The sequence below is a fragment of the Schistocerca piceifrons genome, chromosome 2 (genome assembly GCF_021461385.2).
Source record: "Schistocerca piceifrons isolate TAMUIC-IGC-003096 chromosome 2, iqSchPice1.1, whole genome shotgun sequence".
In the NCBI taxonomy this organism is placed as follows: Eukaryota; Metazoa; Arthropoda; class Insecta; order Orthoptera; family Acrididae; genus Schistocerca; species Schistocerca piceifrons.
Genome location: NC_060139.1, coordinates 380,560,619 through 380,577,426, shown reverse-complemented (window position 1 = coordinate 380,577,426; position 16,808 = coordinate 380,560,619).

Below are 16,808 nucleotides of genomic sequence, written 5' to 3'. Positions count from 1 at the left end.
CTCCACCTTCCCTTCTCTCTTTCCATCCGCTCCTTCTCCCCCTCCCATCCCCTCCCACCGCACCCTCTGTCCATCTGCTCCTCCTCCTATCGATGTACATTTGTTCCTCCCCTCTCTGTCCACCTCCCCCTCTTTTCCTTGTCGTTCATCTCCTTCTCCCCTATCTCCGTTCAAGTGCTCATCTTCCCTTTCTCTGTCCATTTACCCACCCCCTCCCTCTGTCCATCTCCTCTTCTGCCATAACTGTATTCATTTCCTCCTTCCCTCTCTCTGTCTGTCCATCTTCTGCTACCCATTTCTCTTTTCATCATCACATTCTCATCCCATTCCCAACAGAAAGTTGGATGTTCTCAATCCCATGTATTTCTTTCCAGATAGTAAGTAAAATGTGTACCAAGTTTGATTGAAATAGACCCAGATGTTAGGATGAAACTTTTTACCGCCACCTTTGCCCGCTTACGAACATTTCTCACATATTTAACACTTGGCAGACAAATTTATACACATTTGTCACCTGTATCTCTAACGAATTCCGTCCTACACTTCAGTTTTCACACAGCTCAATGTTTATGAAGTTTTCTCTCGTGAGCTATGTATCATACAATGATGTAATTGCGCAGTTACATTCAGTTGTACAATTGGATACTGTCTAAGAAATGTGTTGTTTGTAGAATTAGTACTAAAGAGGTAATAAATTAAAAGGAAATGATCATCTTGAGGTTCAAGCTCTTTTGTTTGTGTTTGCTTTATCAATTTTTTGGTGAGGTCTGCCTTTAGCAAAACACAATTTTGTTTTTGTTCCCAGACGTGTTTCACTGCATTTCTTTTTACAGCTGGTAAACAGTGACAGTGACAACTCATTACACAGAACTTGACAAAGAAGAAGATGACGGAAAAAGAAATGACAAACTGTAAAGAAAAACAGACACTGTAAAAACGTAATACAGCAGGAAAACCACGCCATGTGGTAGGAAGCCATCAAATAAAAAATCCACTGACAATGCTGGAACTGCAGTGAAACATGTCTGGGACAAAAAACAAGATTGTATTTTGCTAAAGGCGGACGCCACAAAAAATAAGCATAATGTGGCAGTTTTCCATGCAGCTTTATGTTTATGACGTCATGTCTCCTGAAGTATGTCTAGTACAACGATACATATTTGCAGGTATATTCAGTGATATACATGAATACAGTCTCCGAAATTTGCTGCGAATAGAGTTAGTGGTAAGAAAATAATAAACTAAAACGTCCTTCACGTAGCAGCGGTTTTACTGCATGAACAGTGAAAATGTAGTAAGAAATAAACTTTTCCCTTCCATCATTTTGTGCGGGGTGTCAGTGAGAAAAAGTCTCGTAACGGTTTGAAATTATGTGTAAGCTTTGTTGCAACTGACTACGTTTTCTCATTTTCAAAAGCTGGATTAGTGTAGCCCGTCTGCGCGTTGGGAGGTACGATTCTTTTTCACCCCACTCGCACCCCTTTGATACGAAGGTGATTCTTACACACACAGCGGCTCTGTCTACATAGTAAGTGATGTGTGTACCATGTATGGTTGAAATCGATATAGTGATTTAGGAAGAGATGTGGAACATACACGCGTACATCCACATTTATAGTATGATTGCATTCTGTGGCTGCCCCAGATAGTCACCACCCATATTTCAGAGTTGGACAAATTTATGAGTAACCTGCCAAACCAAACGAAAGTGACACATGAAAATATTTGAAGACAAGAAGGAAACTGATGAGAATTTGGATAACAACCACTGTGGCGGAAGCTGATCGCCATTTTATGTCGCAACAAGAAGTGTCATTGCAAGACTCATGTAAGCGGGTCTCTGTTGCGATACGATGAGGAGTCATGTACATTGAGGAGACGTGTGCACCCACAATGCTGTCTGCGGTGAAAGATTGTGATTAGAGGAAAACACTATCGGAGGGTTCTCAAATGAAATACTGTACAATGCCCAAACTGCAATCGATCACCTCTCCGATTCAATTACATAGGCGTTAAACTCCAGTTGTAATGGTACAAGACGTTTCACAGTAGACACAATGGTCCAACTGTGAGAGCCTGTTAACGTCCTCTCCGCCTATACAACTTTCCCGAAATGCTAAAACCAGCTAAGCGTCTGCAAGCTGATATCAAATTACGGGATTTTTGTTTCAGGCTTCATGAACGGTCAATGAGAATGTTTCATTTAGTTAGTCCGCGACAGTACATTTTTCACTGCACCATAATTCATAACATTAGATGGTAGCAACTATTTCAATGCTTTGGGACCTTTCATCAGAAAAATCACGGTTCTCGAAAAATGTATACTTTTAACTCAAAGACAAACTGCACTATCTCTAATCTTCGCGGCGATTCGGAAGTTAGGCAGTCTGTTCACCGAGAAGTCAGAAGAGCTCATCTTTAATAAAAACGTCCAGAAGTGTGCGAGACTTTTGTGGTGTTTCGTTATACAAGTACAGGTGTTGAGAAAGTCCGGAAAGAGCACCTGCTGCCCCTAGTTGTGCATTCAGCGTAATTCTCAGGTGGATAATTGACAGTGGAGTCCTGTTCCGCGGAGTGAATGTTTGAGATCGTAGCTTTCTTTCAGTGTGGCCCTTTCGGGACAGAACGTTACCAGGTAATCCTGATGTCTACGTTAGAAGAATGAGCGTTATTTGTTTGTGTATTTGAAAAGAAAAAAACTTCAGTATTAACCTTTGGGCTTCTATTCTGTTCACCACCGTACATGAAATATAGATAATGACGAAACTTCGCCTTTTATAAGAAGTGTGGGTTTCTATTTTCATCATTACGCTGTAATCCCAACATATGCGACTAAGTAGAATTTTTCGTTTTCAGAAACTGACTTAATAAAACTGCGCTTTCATTCACTCTGAATCGTTATCTCTGCATATTACAAAATGAAATTGTAATGTTATTCCATTAAACAAGTCATATGCAAATAGAGAACCAGTGTGCGGGAACATCAGATTAATGCAGCAATCCGAACGAGAAACAGACAGCAAGACAGCCTGTTTTTGAGGAACAGATATGAAAAGAAATGTAAATACTACGTGTTGCGGATACGAGAAACGGCAAGGCGCTTTTATTCATATGTTAAACATAGCAGCTGTAAAGACCGAACAAGGAAAACATGTTTGCAGCTATCAGTGAGTTTTCGTGCTGAGTGAAGCATGTACAGGAAACTGCGCGTAACCATTTTCGGAGCAAGAAGGAAAGATATGACAGAATGTACAGTGTGTAACAAACAGTTGTGACAAAAATTTTAGGAAACATTCTTCACATACAGAGGAATAAAATATGTTAGATGGACATGTTAGACCTTACATTCTACTTCTCTTCATATTAATCATGGGAAAGGTATAGAAATAAAACGTACCAGCGTTACATGAAACTTATTCTTCCATGAAATATACAAGGTACCCTCTTTGTTACGTTTGTTTAGAATGTGTAGAAAGTTCTATTTCGTAATTTCACAGGTAGTTATGCTGTTCGAGCTGAACGAAGGTAATACTAATATGTGATTGACTTCACTGCTTGTGTTTATGTGCTGTTAACTTTATTGTTGACCAGTGCGTCTGCAGACACGTCTTCGGCCTTGAATCTCGTTGACTGGAAAAGAACCAGTGATGAGCCCCGCTTCGAACTGAGCTCCTCCGATGACCAGCGAAGATGTGTCCGGGTACCAAACTAAATATCCTCCACCATATGGCCCGGCATCCAGGATTTATGATCCTGGGGTACCATTTATTTTCATAGCATGACCCATTTGGTTGTATCCGTGGCAGTACGTCGACGATATTGTACGCCCCACTTTGTTTCCCTTCATGGCAAGCCATCGTGGCCTTACATTTCAGGTGGATAATACCCGCCCGCACACAGCGAGAGTTTGTACTGTTTGTCTTCGTGCTTACCCAACCCTACCTCGGCCAGCAAGGTCGACGGGTCTCTCCTCAGTTGAGAACATTTGGAGCATTATGTGCAGGGCCCTCCAACAGTCTCGGAATTTTGCTCAGACTACTACCTGATATCCATCAGGAAGACATCCACCAAATCCAGCAATCAATGACAAGCTGAATAACTGCCTTTCTAAGGGCCAGCAGTGGACCAACGCTTTACTGATTTGTCCAATTTGTGAAGCTCTTTCTCTTGAATAAATCATCCAAATTTTCTGAAATTGAAATCATTGTGTTTTTCTGGACATGTACATCACATCTGCAGATTTTCGTTGCATTAGGATAATTCCTTTGTGGTTCGTATTTTTCATTTTATTTTACGTACTTTTTTCTTAGAGTGTAGTTAGTACTGTAGCTGAATACAATGATAACTGTTTATTATTTTGAATAGCACTGAATGAAAGTCAAATATCACTGCACATCTGACTATTAACTTTATTACCAATATTAACTTTATCACTAACGATACTAGGTCACTGTATGGATCTAATCTGCGATACTGCTGCTGTCAGACTGGGCTTTCAGAGAATGAGCTGAGCCGTACTGCGCTCTGACGTAAGTGGACTTCCAGCAGAGGCGACGTATCGGACTCTTGAGGGCGTGTCTTCGTCAACGTCTCTCATACGTTGCCCCGTCTGACAGAGATTACCCTTAGCTTGTGGTTCCGTTATGAGGTACCAGCATCTCTGTGGAGCCTTACCCTTCGGTCGAAACCACATTCCTCTTCCCCAAACGACCGCACCCTCGTCGGTAGTGCTGAGTCACGTGAGAACGGTGGGGGGGGGGGGGGGTGGGGAAGGGCGTAGATGAGGAGACAAGGATTGCACCGACGGCCGATGCCAGCTCTGTGTCCACACAGCACTCCAGTCTCCACCTTGCGAGTGACCAGGATCCACCTTGCGAATGACTGAACTCTGGCCGACAAACTGGCCACAGGGTGGACGCCAATGTCCAGGAACGCTGACGTTGTCGTCAGGAGGACAGCAGACGTAACTCCTGGGGCGTTCTGGCAGCTGTGGCGAAGACGGTGACATTCACGGGCACCGGGTGCGACTGCAGGAACGGTGGCGATGTCGGCGGCAGCTCGAGTGTCGTTACGTTGCTATTTAAATCTCAGGTTCTGACTTTTTCCGTTCAGTTCTTTAAAAAAAATTTTAAAAATCCTCATCGCCCCATCGTTCCGGCCGAAATTTAACCTTGTATGTAGTGTCATGGGAGACAACGAGCGTGATGAGCCTTTCGCCGTTATTATTTTTAGCGCTGCAATGAACCGTTGTGGTTAGTTTTCCACGACTGTACTCGTGCATTCGTACTGTGGTATCTGTTTAAAAACAATCCTCGAAAGGTTCTCTGGCTACTTCCACCACTGACCGACTAGCGGTTCATCCCGACCGACTCCCCTTATCGACTGCCCCCCCCCCCCCCTCCGCCCCACTACGCGCTCGCCTTTCCTGCGTTTCCGTGAATTTGTGGCATTGGTCACCAGGCGGCGGCTAGCGTGCGCGGCTCACATTCGCCGGTATCATATTCCGACCCATTACGCGAGCTCGCGGATTGCTTTCCAGTCTCTTCTGCTTGCGGCTGCTCAACCGGAAATTGCTGTCGTTATCTTCCCCACGAGAATGTCATTTCAGTTACCTGTACACTAATACATCTTCAGTCGTGCCGCAATAATAATTCATTGCGGATACGGGATCACTTTGTACATAACATAACTTGTCGATAACCTCCCCCCTTCCCAGAACAAATTACGAACCATATGAGCTGTTATAAATATCTCTGTGCACCCATTACTCTGTCAAGTATCATCATTATGAGCATGTCGTGGTTGCGACGACTACAAAAAGACGCCACTGTCGCATACGGAGTTGAACTCGTTATAATCTTGTTACGAAATACAGTGGCTCTTACAGGTGATCAGCGCATGGTGCAAAGATTGATAAATGACTTTAAACATAAATCTAATGCGTATAAATACACGAAAATATCCAATATCATGTGGCAGTGCGAACAGTGATCAGTCACTGGAAACAGTCTCAACCGTTAAGTATCTAAGCGTTACTTTCTGTGTAGCTACTTAGGTTGCAGAACGGGTGGGAGATATTGCAGTAAAAGACGTACCGTAAATATACAAATTACTATGGTTGTTGCACCGCGAAATACTGTACATATAAAGGAAGTGAAATGAAAAGAAGACACATGCAAAATAAAATGGCCATGTGCGAGTAGGACTCGCGAACTGAGGGTTCTGGTTCAAATGGTTCAAATGGCTCTGAGCACTATGGGACTTAACATCTCAGGTCATCAGTCCCCTAGAACTTAGAACTACTTAAACCTAACTAACCTAAGGACATCACACCCATCCATGCCCGAGGCAGGATTCGAACCTGCGACCGTAGCGGTCGCGCGGTTCCAGACCGAAGCGCCTAGAACCGCTCGGCCACCAGCGGCCGGCGAGGTCTCTGGACAAACTTAATTATGTATATACACTCCTGGAAATTGAAATAAGAACACCGTGAATTCATTGTCCCAGGAAGGGGAAACTTTATTGACACATTCCTGGGGTCAGATACATCACATGATCACACTGACAGAACCACAGGCACATACACTCCTGGAAATGGAAAAAAGAACACATTGACACCGGTGTGTCAGACCCACCATACTTGCTCCGGACACTGCGAGAGGGCTGTACAAGCAATGATCACACGCACGGCACAGCGGACACACCAGGAACCACGGTGTTGGCCGTCGAATGGCGCTAGCTGCGCAGCATTTGTGCACCGCCGCCGTCAGTGTCAGCCAGTTTGCCGTGGCATACGGAGCTCCATCGCAGTCTTTAACACTGGTAGCATGCCGCGACAGCGTGGACGTGAACCGTATGTGCAGCTGACGGACTTTGAGCGAGGGCGTATAGTGGGCATGCGGGAGGCCGGGTGGACGTACCGCCGAATTGCTCAACACGTGGGGCGTGAGGTCTCCACAGTACATCGATGTTGTCGCCAGTGGTCGGCGGAAGGTGCACGTGCCCGTCGACCTGGGACCGGACCGCAGCGACGCACGGATGCACGCCAAGACCTTAGGATCCTACGCAGTGCCGTAGGGGACCGCACCGCCACTTCCCAGCAAATTAGGGACACTGTTGCTCCTGGGGTATCGGCGAGGACCATTCGCAACCGTCTCCATGAAGCTGGGCTACGGTACCGCACACCGTTAGGCCGTCTTCCGCTCACGCCCCAACATCGTGCAGCCCGCCTCCAGTGGTGTCGCGACAGGCGTGAATGGAGGGACGGATGGAGACGTGTCGTCTTCAGCGATGAGAGTCGCTTCTGCCTTGGTGCCAATGATGGTCGTATGCGTGTTTGGCGCCGTGCATGTGAGCGCCACAATCAGGACTGCATACGACCGAGGCACACAGGGCCAACACCCGGCATCATGGTGTGGGGAGCGATCTCCTACACTGGCCGTACACCACTGGTGATCGTCGAGGGGACACTGAATAGTGCACGGTACATCCAAACCGTCATCGAACCCATCGTTCTACCATTCCTAGACCGGCAAGGGAACTTGCTGTTCCATCAGGACAATGCACGTCCGCATGTATCCCGTGCCACCCAACGTGCTCTAGAAGGTGTAAGTCAACTTCCCTGGCCAGCAAGATCTCCGGATCTGTCCCCCATTGAGCATGTTTGGGACTGGATGAAGCGTCGTCTCACGCGGTCTGCACGTCCAGCACGAACGCTGGTCCAACTGAGGCGCCAGGTGGAAATGGCATGGCAAGCCGTTCCACAGGACTACATCCAGCATCTCTACGATCGTCTCCATGGGAGAATAGCAGCCTGCATTGCTGCGAAAGGTGGATGTACACTGTACTAGTGCCGACATTGTGCATGCGCTGTTGCCTGTGTCTATGTGCCTGTGGTTCTGTCAGTGTGATCATGTGATGTATCTGACCCCAGGAATGTGTCAATAAAGTTTCCCCTTCCTGGGACAATGAATTCACGGTGTTCTTATTTCAATTTCCAGGAGTGTGTTATGATTTTAGGTCAACTGTATATATCCTATGCGTTCTTATGTATAAGTTCACGAGCATCAAAAGATAGTACATAAAATGCCGTAACTTTAAATTGGATTTACTTAGAATCTTAAATTTCTTACTCTGTCGAGAGTAGCCCTGAGCATGTGATACATTTCAACTTCGTACGTCGACACGTTCTTGAGAAAAAGGGATCTTATCAGACGAACAGACAGGCAGTCGAATAAAAATTGACAAAAATTTTTTTTCGTTGGTTGGTTGTTTTGGGGAAGGAGTCCAGACAGCGAGATCATCAGTCTCATCGGATTAGGGAAGGACGGGGAAGGAAGGCGACCGTGCCCTTTGAAAGGAACCATCCCGGCATTTGCCTCGAGCGATTTAGGGAAATCACGGAAAACCTAAATCAGGATGGGCGGACGCGGGATTGAACCGTCGTCCTCCCGAATGCGAGTCCAGTGTCTAACCACTGCGCCACCTCGCTCGGTGCATTTTTTTCGTCTTATTTAATTACAAACTAACAACTTTGGGATTTTTTTCTTTACTTGTACAGTGAATCCTTGCATCTTGCCAAACTTCAGTATGCTAGGTCAACGGGAAGTACCGTATAGATTTTGATGAGTGAGTCTACCACCATCAAAATATGCGACGTAAGTGGCCGTATGTTTTGATTGCATTGACTCAGAAGTTAAAATGTTATACGTCGCAAAGGGTAAGTATACCTTAGTATGTGGCATAAATTTCAACATGGTACGTCTAGCCATTCTCTAGAAAAGGGGTTCCTAACAGGATGACAGACGGTCAAGACGGGCAACAATCCCATAGTATAAGGGTTCCTGTTTTTACACGTTGAGGTAAGTAACCCTAAAAAGTAAGTCAACTGTTCCTTATACTAAAAGTAATCGCCGCAACTGTTAATACAACATTCCAGTTTGAGACAAGATTAGAGGCATGTGCGGTATGGCCTAATTGCTTACAATTCGAGTGTGTGCACATTTGGACTCCGCGCTACTTTCTCTTATCACGGCTACGGCTGCGTCTGCTTATTTGCCGATCGCGCGTAAGGCAGGAAAAGGCTATACAAACCGCCTTTATGAGCGGATCTTCAAGCGGCAAAAATGAGCAGCTTTAACGTAAAAACAGTACTTCCAGTGCGCCTGAGCAGTTACAGTTTTGAAGTGCATTTCCTTCAGTGTATACATCTCGTGTGAAAAATGTCACATTATCTTTCAACATGTCGGACTGGACCATTACGTCGGGGGATTTGTTGTTCCACAGAAGCTCGTACACGGTTAGATGAGCATATGGTAGATCGACACAGGTCCCTCCTCCAGGCTAGTCATCTACAGAATATCTCCACCGAAAAATGAGCAATATACGTTACCGTACTGGATTCCTCGTCATAACTCATAACATGGGGAAATTGAGGCCATACAATTCGTAGCAGCTTCATCTTTCTCCTGCATGCGTAATTTGGCACTCGGCTGCCCAGCTTGGCTACGGGATGAGGTAACCAGCTCGTGGGTGCGCCTGTAGTACTTGCAATATCAGTGGACTCCCCTTGTTAAAATTCCGCCCAAAGCTTATGGCCTGACGCGCTTTCCTCTATTCCTTGCGCAGCCACGGAAGGTGTCGGAACTTTTACTTGGTTGCACCAAATGTAAGGGGCAGCCAAATGAAAACGAAACAAATGGGAAAAACGCAAGTCGCGAAAGTAAACTGTAATCCCGGTACTGCCAATTTTTTTTTTTTATTCCAGTCTTTGATCACAACACAAATTCCTTCGACTATTACCGGTTTCAGTCAGTAATTCCCATCTTCAGATCCACAATACAAAAAATATACGCCTAGAGGGCAGTCTATCTTTCAAAACAATACAGCATTTCCTATCACAATGTACTCCCATACAAACTGGGAAATGTAAGATAAAGTAAGGTAGAGCTTACGTGTTCTACGCCATGTCCTAATGTGATGAAGCCGTAATGGCATCTCAAAACATATAAATACACTCAGCAAAGCGTCGTCATATAGAACGGTGTAAAATAGACTAGATCATCCACACAGTCATTTTTCAATTGGCGTTACTGTACAAAACCTACTGGACTGCAGTAGCTACCAGAAATCTGTTTGCCTACATGTTTCATAGATATCACTACTGTGGGCTTAGATGTATTCTTCATTTACGTAAGAACCATAATCTGATACAAACACTTTTGGTAAAATACATGTAGCAGACTTTTAAAATTTTATAACTATTACAGAAACCAATAACGATAAAATAAAAGACGAATATAGTTAACCATATGAAATTATTAAAAGGAAATATTGTTGTTGTGGTCTTCAGTCCAGAGACTGGTTTGATGCAGCTCTCCATGCTACTCTAACCTCTGCAACCTTCTTCATCTTTCAGTACCTACTGCAACCTACATCCTTCTGAATCTGTTTAGTGTATTCATCTCTTGTTCTCCCTCTACGATTTTTACCCTCCACACTGCCCTCCAATACTAAACTAATGATCCCTAGATGCCTCAGAATGTGTCCTACTAAGCGATCCCTTCTTGTAGTCAAGTTGTGCCACAAATTTCTCTTCTCTCCAGTTCTATTCAATACCTCCTCATTACGTATGTGATCTACCCATCTAATCTTCAGCATTCTTCTGTAGCACCACATTTAGAAAGCTTCTATTCTCTTCTTGTCTAAACGATTTATCGTCCATGTTTCACTTCCATACATGGCTACACTCCATACAAATACTTTCGGAAACGACTTCCTGACACTTAAATCTCTACTCGACGTTAACACATTTCTCTTCTTCAGAAACGCTTTCGATGCCATTGCCAGTCTACATTTTATATCTTCTCTACTTCGGCATCATCAGTTATTTTGCTCCCTAAATAGCAAAACTCATTTACTACTTTAAGCGTCTCATTTCCTAATTCCCTCAGCATCACCCGATTTAATTCGACTACATTCCATTATCCTCGTTATGCTTTTGTTGATGTTCATCTTATATCCTCCTTTCAAGACACTGTCCATTCCGTTCACCTGCTCTTGCAAGTCCTTTCTGTCTCTCACAGAATTACAGTGTCATCGGCGAACCTCAAAGTTTTTATTTCTTCTCCATAGATTTTAATTCCTACACCGATTTTTTCTTTTGTTTCCTTTACTGCTTGCTCAATATACAGACTGAATAACATCGGGGATAGGCTACAACTCTTTCTCACTTCCTTCCAAACCACTGCTTCCCTTTCATGCCCCTCGACTCTTATAACTGCCATCTGTTTTCTGTACAAACTGTAGTCTTTCGCTCCCTGTATTTTACCCCTGCCAGAAATTGAGAGTATTCCAGTCATCAAAAGCGTTCTCTAAGCCTACAAATGCTAGAAACGTAGGTTTGGCTTTCCTTAATCTATTTTCTAAGATAAGTCGTAGGGTCAGTATTGTCTCACGTGTTCCAACTTTTCTAAGGAATCCAAACTGATCTTCCCCGAGGTCGGCTTCTAGCAGTTTTTCCATTCGTCTGTAAAGAATTCGTGTTAGTATTTTGCAGCCGTGACTGACAGTTCGGTAATTTTCACATTTTTCAACACTTTCTTTTTTGGGATTGGAATTATTATATTCTTCTCTGAGGGTATTTCGTCTGTCTCATACATCTTACTCACCAGATGGTAGAGTTTTGCCAGGGCTGGCTCTCCGAAGGCCGTCAGTAGTTCTAATGGAATGTTGCCTACTCCCGGGGCCTTGTTTCGACCCAGGTCTTTCAGTGCTCTGTCAAACTCTTCACGCAGTATCGTATCTCCCATTTCATCTTCATCTACATCCTGTTCCATTTCCATAATATTGTCCTCAAGTACATCGCCATTGTATAGACCCTCTATGTACTCCTTCCACGTTTCTGCCTTCCCTTCATTGCTTAGAACTGGGTTTCCATCTGAGCTCTTGATATTCATGCAAGTGGTTCTCTTTTCTCCAATGGTCTCTTTAATTTCCCTATAGGCAGTATCTATCTTACACCTAGTGACATGTGCCTCTACATCCTTACATTTGTCCTCTAGCCATCCCTGCTTAGCCATTTTGCACTTCCTGTCGATCTCATTTTTGAGACGTTTGTATTCCTTTTTGCCTGCTTCATTTACTGCATTTTTGTATTTTCTCCTTTCATCAATTAACTTCAATATCTCCTCTGTTACTCAATGATTTCTATTAGCTCTCGTCTTTTTACCTACTTGATCCTCTGCTTCCTTCACTATTTCATCTGTCAAAGCTACCCATTCTACTTTTATCGTATTTCTTTCCTCCATTCTTGTCAATCGTTCCCTAATGCTCTCCCTGAAACTCTCTACAACCTCTCGTTCTGTCAGTTTATCCCGGTCCCATCTCCATCATTTCCCACCTTTTTGCAGGTTCTTCAGTTTTAATCTACTATTCATAACCGATAGATTGTGATCAGAGTCCACATCTGCCCCTGGAAATGTCTTACAATTTAAAACCTGGTTCCTAAATCTGTGTCTTACCATTATATATTCTATCTGAAAGCTCTCCGTATCTCTAGGCTTCTTGAATGTATACAACCTTCTTTTATGATTCTTGAAACAAGTGTTACCTATTATTAAGTTTTGCTCTGTGCAAAATTCTACCAGGCGGCTTCCTCTTTCATTCCTTACCCCCATTCCATATTCACTTACTGCGTCTCCTTCTCATCCATGACTATTAAATTTTCGTCTCACTTCACTATCTGAATAATTTCTTTTATCTCATAATACATTTCATCAATCTCTTCGTCATCTGCAGAGCTAGTTGGCATATAAACTTATACTACTGTGGTCGGCCTGGGATCCCTGTGTATCTTGGTCACAATAATGCGTTCACTATGCTGTTTGTAGTAGCTTACCCGCACTCCTATTTTTTTTATTCATTATTAAACCTCCTCCTGCGTTACCACTATTTGATTTTGTATTTATAACCCTGTATTCACCTGACCAAAAGTCTTGTTCCTGCTGCCACCGAACGTCGCTAATTCCCACTATATCTAACTTTAACCTATCCATTTCCCTTTTTAAATTTTCTACCCTACCTTGTAAGAAGGCTGTCTATGTTTTCTTATTGGCAACGTTACGTATCGCTCTGCATGAAAATCACTGGCTGTGCTGTGTGCAGTCTGTGGCTAGTTTGCATTGTTGTCTGCCATTGTAGTGTTGGGCAGCTGAATGCGAACAGCGCGTAGCGTTGTGCAGTTGGTGGTGAGCCGCCAGCAGTGGTGGATGTGGGGAGAGAGATGGTGGAGTTTTGAAATTTGTAAGACTGGATGTCATGAACTGCTATATATATTATGACTATTAGGGTAAATACTTTGTTTGTTCTCTATTAAAATCTTTCATTTGCTAACTATGCCTATCAGTAGTTAGTGCCTTCCATAGTTTGAATCTTTGATTTAGCTGGCAGTAGTGGCGCTCGCTGTATTGCAGTAGTTTGAGTAACGCAGATTTTTGTGAGGTAAGTGATTTGTGGAACGTATAGGTTTATTTAGTCAGGGCCATTCTTTTGTAGGGATTTTTGAAAGTCAGATTGCGTTGCGCTAAAAATATTGTGTGTCAGTTTAAGCACAGTCATGTATAATATTTCTGAGGGGACATTTCATATGGCGAACCTGCCAGGTTACCTCACTGGAATCTCCTGATTTTTTCTTGTACTTTGTGTAATTAGTGTAGCTTTTGTTTATTGCTAGCATGTAATTGTAGTGAGAATCTCCTTTGTAGTTGTAGTCTTTCATTGTTGTACAGTAAAACAGTTGTGGCATGCATGTAGATTTGCACCAAGTATTTCGCAGCTGCACTTGCAATTAACTAGATATAATTTTCAGTGCTATGTTAATGTGTTTTCTTATTTTGCTCTTCGAATTGTGCTTTTCTGTGTTGTCGTGTGAAATATTGTGACAATAATGGCGTGTGAAAAACGTAATACTAGGCTCCAAAGTAAACTGAGAAATGACAGTGAAGACGAAAGCAGTGTTTAGCGCCACCGTGTAATGAATTAACTAATGTTCAAAGTAGTAATTTGGTAACTGTGCATAGGGAAATGGAGCGGGCTGCAAATAATGGTGTAGGCAGTGAAACAATTAGTGAACAGGGAAGCATTATCGATCGATCGGTCGGCAACAGCTCGCCTCAGGAATCCGAAATGACAGAACACAATATTGCAAATACTGTAGATTCAGGTTTTGCGTCCTCATCGTTTTCTCAAATAAGTCAAGACACATTTCCTGCATTTCAAAATGCGAATATTGGCGGTTCAAATGCATTGCCGAATAGCACTGAGGAACATGTTTCAGACACCAGTGCATTGTTATTACAATTAATGCAACAAATGGGACAAAAGCTTCAAAAGTTAGACACAATGGAACAACACCAGAGACAAACACAGCAACAGTTAGACACAATGGAACAAAATCTTCAAACTTAGACACAATGGAACAAAATCAGAGACAAACACAGCAAAAGCTTTAAAAGTTAGACACCACACTTGAACAAACACGTGAAGATTTAACTACTGAGTTACATAACATTGAATCGAAATGTCAAAAAGTCTGTAATGACGTAAAAACACAAATTTGTGAGCATTTTCAACCTATTTTTTCGCGGCATCAAAATGCATTACAGAATCATGAAGCAGCCATAAAAGAACTGCAAACCGTTGTTCATGAAAATCATGAGACCTTGTGGGCTAAAATTGATGCAGTTGCATCTACCGATTCGGTTACGCTACTTGCAAAAACTCAGGAAAACTTAAAGGACACAGTAGATAGGATTTCAACACAAATGGACACTCTGAAACTTGGTTCAGAAAAACACACTGAGAAAATATGTACACTATCGGAGAAAGTAGCCGAACTTTCGGATCAGTTCACTAACTTATCTACAAAGGTAGATGATGATCTGAATGACACGAGACCTGTAGCCATCACTGACACAGAAGTGTATGAACAAATTAAGAAATTCAAACAAAATCAGAATCAAATTAATACACAACACAAAAGAGAAATCCGGGAAGTACAAGATCAGTTGGCACAAGTAATACAAAAATTACAAACTTCAGAGGATACTCGCGCTCCAATATGGGAAGAGGGACTTAGAAATACGGAAAAGCCGCAAAATAATAACACAGGGCATTTCGGAAGTTATGAAAGAAATTGGCAATGTGCACCGAATTTTGAGATGGAACCGCCGACACGACGTAACAATGACCGACATGCGACTCGCCTACACGATGATTTTGACTATAAGCTGTTCATTACTCCACACAAATTCAAAACATTTAAGAATTCTGGCAACGACATTCATACAAAAGCGTGGCTTCATCAATTCTCTCATTGTTTTCCTCCCAACTGGTCATTGGAGCACAGGTTAGAATTTATGTGTGGCTACTTGGAAAATGAACCAGCTGTAAGAATGCGATCGGTCATTCACGATTGTCACAGTGAAGGAGAATTTTATCATGCCTTCCTCTCAGCGTATTGGTCTCAAGCTACACAAGACCGAGTAAAACATAGCATCATAATGATGAAACGTTTCGAACAATCTGAATTTTCCAGTCTTATGAAATATTTTGAAGACATGTTGCATAAGAATCAGTATCTTTCAAACCCATACAGCCCCTCAGAACTCATCCGCATTTGCTTAATCAAACTGCCTGAATATTTACGACATATTATTTTAGCAGGACGTTGCAAAGACGACATTGAAGCTTTTCAGGGACTGTTACAAGAACTTGAAATTGACACTGACAATCGCGGAACGCGAAACCAGGAGCACAACAATTACAGGTCACATCTGTCACAATTCCGCGATGACAGAAATAATACACGACAAGGCTATTCTTACAACGTAAATCGTGACCAAAACAGACACCACCCGTATGACAACCGTTGGCAGAGTAGTAATTATTACAGGGAAAGATCACCTCTCCGCGGTAATGACTATCACAGAGACAATCAGAGAAACAGACAATATGGGAACCAAAATAATTATTACCAAGGGAGACAGAATAACTTCAGATGCAGCGGTCCAGCGCGCAGTTACGATTCAGGGAGAAATTCTCCATCACGTGACCGACAAGAAAGAAATTATGGAATCTACCGACATGACGACAGACGATATGATCGTAACGACAGAGCTGAATTGCATCAGAACTGGCGGGATTCAAACAGAGCAGGGGCCTCTCGACAAGGTGAATTTGTAGAAGTTAGGTCTCCAAATCCCAATAACGACGCGCGCCAACAAAGACACAATAGGCAATGACTCATACCGCTGGCAGCCACAAAACGTATTTATGAAACTGACGACGAAGCTGCCATAGCTAGTAATTACGTAAAAATGGAAGATATTAGGGACATCTTACTCCAGGAACACGACGTAAAACATAACAACATTGCATATCCTGTGAATCACATTACAGTAAATGACGTAAAATTTACGGCAGTACTTGACTCTGGCAGTCCCATTTCAGTAATTAGTGAAACAGCCTTTAGCAAATGCAACAAATCGAACGATTGCCCCACACTTCCGTTACGTAAGATTAAATTACAAGGTGCAATCGTTGGAAAAAGTGTAGATGTACGCCAACAAACCAACTTAGAATTCTTTTGTCAAAGCCACAGCTTCTCTATGAACTTTCTTATTGTTCCATTATTGTCGACGGATATTATACTGGGAATAGACTTTTTGAATGAATACAAAGCAATCTTAAACTTTCACGATGCTGAAATAAGTTTAGAGAAAGAAGGTAAGTCAATAGCTTAGAAATTT